We start from the raw sequence: 3,819 nt of genomic DNA on the forward strand, positions 1-3,819 counted from the left end.
CCCCCCCCCCCCCCCCCCCCCCCGGGGCACCACAGAAGGCGGAACTTGACCATCATCGTGCAAGCCTGACCCCTGGTGACCATAATCTTGAACTGCATGGCCAGCCAGGGGGCAGAAGAGGTCAAGAGGTTTGACACTCACCGTGGTACCAAGGGCTGGGCCAAGTTCTGACCGGCGGAGCTCACGCATCGGGCCGCATCGCCCAGCCCTCTGGTCCAGACGGCTCTAGAACCCTGTGCAACAGGGCCTTCATCACAAAACCCCTCACTTGGGGTTTACTCTTGGGGTGTGCTCTTGAACCATAAATCCCAGGTCACCTAGCAGGCAGATAGAGCTTTAGCCCCCTTGTACCGATAAATAAACTGAGACCAGAGCAGTGAAAGAGATCCCCAAGTCCAGTAGTCAGGGAATCAATGACAGACCCTATATTTGAACCCAGATTCTCTGACTTAAAAGGGTTATTATCCTCCCCGATTTCCCTAAAATCTCCACCCCCTGGGTCACTTAAGGCAAGAAAGCAACGGGGAAACATGGCCTCTAGGACACCGCACTCAAAAAGTGAATTTGTTTCGGGGCGCCTGGGTGGCTCAGTCGTTGGAGCGTCTGCCTTCGGCTCGGGTCATGGTCCCGGGGTCCTGGGATCGAGCCCCGCATCGGGCTCCCTGCTCGGCAGGAAGCCTGCTTCTCCCTCTCCCTCTGCCCCGGCTTGTGTTCCCTCTCTCGCTGTGTCTCTCTCTGTCAAATAAATAAATAATCTTAAAAAAAAAGTGGATTTGTTTTAAAGAAAAGAAATGTATTAAAATAAACGCACTTACTTAAAATAAGCGTCCTTAAATCAATGTAATTTAAGATAAAATGCCCACAAGATAGCTTCCCCCCATCTCCCAAAAGCCCATAAGCACAGGACGGCGGATCTGATAACATCGGGTCTAGAGCGGATGGACGAGACTAGGGGTTGCCGGATTTAGCGAATAAAAATACAGGATGCTCAATCAGATTTGAATTTCAGATAAACAAGGAATGCACTATTTGGGACATACTTACCCTAAAAAAGCATTCCTTGTTTATCTGAAACTCAAATTTAACTGGGTGTCCTCTCTTTTGCCTGGCAATCCTAGACCAGCTGTCATTCCTCACTGAAAGAACAGCCCGGGGCCCCTGGGAGGCACAGAGCAGGTGACCCAGGCGGGGAGAGGGGAGCCACTGCAGGCTTTGAGCAAGGGAAGCCACCGGCTGATGTTTCTTTTCTCGGGGATTATTCTGACAAGGGGGTGGGGATTAAGCTGAAGGGGGATGCTCCTGGTTAGGGAGGGCCAAGGGCCGGCAGGGCTGCATGAGGCAGAGCACGGTGGGGGGAGGTTGCACTCGGTTGGCACACGGGTTGCACGCGGGGGAGGTTACACTCGGTTTGCACACGGGTTGCACGCGGGGGAGGTTGCACTCGGTTTGCACACGGGTTGCACGCGGGTGGGTAGTGGAGCGTTCTGGACGTACTCTGACCCTGGCCCCGGCCGGGACTGCCCCTTTCCACCTCTGCTCCTTCGGAGTCTTGCTGCTTCTCATGTCAGTTCCTCCGGGGCCGGTCCCCTCTCGCACTCACACCCGGGCTCCCACCCCCACCTCTGACTTCCAGCTCCTCTCCTCCACCCTCTGGGGTTCTCCTCACCCCACTCACTGTCCCCTGACGGGCTGTCCCTGTGCGCATCTTCGGCAGCCAGAGCAAGCCTGGGGAAGAGGGAGGGAAGCCACTTTGCTGTTGTTTTCGCTCTCACCTCAAGCTCCCATCTGCCTGGGGGACCGAGCCAGGGGGCCGGTGTCCGGCTTTCCAGAGAGAAGCCGCCCCTGTCCCCAGGGGCCTGACAACCAGAGCAGGAAAGGCCTCCTGCCGCCGCCCACCCCCCCCCAAATCAGGAGGCCCTTCAAGAAGCTATTGTCCACCCCTCAGACCTCAGGTAGAAGGAAGCTACCAGCATCCAGGTCCTCTAGACACAGCACCTCCCCACCCGGCTGCCGGGAAGGGCTTCCTGGCGTCCAACACCCTCCCCCCTTCTCCTGCATTTTATACTGCCTTCCTCCGAGCTGAGTCACAGGAGATGGGGAAAGCTGGTTTTGCCACTCTAGCTAGATCAGAGGTCAACCTTATTCCCAAATGAGGTCACTGTGAGGGTGGAAAAGGGGGGACCTGGGGCAACTCCAGGGACCTGTCCCTCACTTCAGCCACATAAGTGCCATTTATCCTTGGTTTACAGACAGGAGCTCCTTGTAAGAGTCTTATTTTTTTGAGGGATCCGCCAGTGAAAATAGTCATCTGTATACATTTGAACTCTATGGGTAAACCTGCGTGGTGACCCTTTGTTCTCTTGTATGAAGACTCCCTGAGCTCAGCCTTCCCTGCTCCACATCCCAAGACCCTTGCCCCCTCAGCTTTTATTCCCTTCCTGTTTTTCTCCCCGAGGCTTTAAAATCCTGGTGCTGACTGACCCTTTCTCAGAAGGCCTCTTCTTCAGAATCCCCACAGCAGCTCCCTAGCTCCACACTGGCTGTGGATTCATGGTCCATTTCACAGATGCAATCACTGAGGCCCGGAGGCAGCAGAACCCAAACTGGATCCTGGGAGTCTGACTTTGGATGCTGGCCCTCCCTCTGGGGGCTCCCGCTGCATCCCCAACCTGAGCTGCTCACCAGGATCCCCGTCCAGTGCACAGGAATCCCAAGTCTTTTAGATGGCCTGACTCCTGTGGGAAGAGTTTGCCTCAGAGCTAGGAGCTAGGAGCTCCCTGGGAGCTGTGCTCTATAATCAGTTGCAACCCCAACTTCCCTGTGGGGAGAAGAATGAAGAATGAAATTTCTGGGGTCTCGGCCCTGGAGACCAACCCCCATGGAGCCTCCTCGCTGCAAGCACCCAGAGGCCCACCACCTGTCTGTCACCTGTTACACGGCAGGAGAGGAACGTCCCGCCATGCTGGGAGACAGCTTCTTGCTGAGAGAGATGCCCAAGTAGTGCTGTCGTTCACCCACACGCAAGCTAAGAGGAGATGCAAAGCCCCGCTCACAGCAATCTAGGGCATCCCATGCAGCTGTCCTGTATTCCAACCACCAGGGACCCCAGAACCAACCAGTGGCTCCCATCCTTCACTTGGCATCAAAACCAAAAACGCAGACACTCCAATAAGCACCCACAGAAGTTCAGTTGACCAGGGTTGAGGCCTGGGCCTCAGGATTGTTTGAAAGCTGCTCAGGTCATTGGCACCCTGCAGTCTAACCTCTCCCTTTCCCAGAGCAGAAAACTGAGACCCAGGCAGAGGGGCTGGTGACACATTAAAGCTAGGCCCCAGGACCACTGGTCTGGATTTGGGGGGCCTTTGCACCGCCAAACCAGTATGCCCCACAATAGTCAGGCCAGGTTGTGAGAGATCAAAGGAAAGGGGAGAAGGCCCACCCTGGTTCCCAGCCCCGGTTGGAAAGGCTGGCCTGCCCTCCTGAGTGAGCCAACTCTTCACTCTCAGGGTCTTCTTCATGAGTCAGGTAGTGGGAAGGTGACTGAGTAGGCAAATAGCCGTTTCAGCCCTGGTTGGCACTTTTGAGCACCTACCTTATGCAGACACTCTTGCTAAATCTTTTGCTGGCATTTGCTCATCCCCGAGATCCACTGTTTCTGGCTGGAATTGCTCCACACTTTCCAAGAGAAAAACGCGAGCTGGTGTCCATCACCAGATGAATGGATAGAAAGTGCGGTTTATATGCATAATGAAGTATTATTCAGCCATAAAAAAGAAGGAAATCCTGCCATTTGCAAACAACAAGGATGGACCTGGAGGG

General features: G+C 55.0%; 1 long non-coding RNA gene across 1 annotated transcript in view; it reads right to left on the minus strand.

Moving 5' to 3' along the window:
* LOC112833361 (uncharacterized) overlaps nt 1-3,423 on the minus strand; it is a 6,632-nt gene extending 3,209 nt beyond the window's left edge. Inside the window, exons 1-2 of the long non-coding RNA XR_012373698.1 lie at nt 1,948-3,423; nt 142-317 (exon numbers count right to left, since the gene is read on the minus strand). This is a non-coding gene — a long non-coding RNA (uncharacterized lncRNA). The remainder of the gene's footprint in view (nt 1-141; nt 318-1,947) is intronic.
* Between the last annotated feature and the right edge of the window lie 396 nt (nt 3,424-3,819).

This window comes from Callorhinus ursinus, unplaced genomic scaffold (genome assembly GCF_003265705.2).
Source record: "Callorhinus ursinus isolate GAN/ISIS: 27379988/994484 unplaced genomic scaffold, GSC_fseal_2.0 scaffold25, whole genome shotgun sequence".
In the NCBI taxonomy this organism is placed as follows: domain Eukaryota; kingdom Metazoa; phylum Chordata; class Mammalia; order Carnivora; family Otariidae; genus Callorhinus; species Callorhinus ursinus.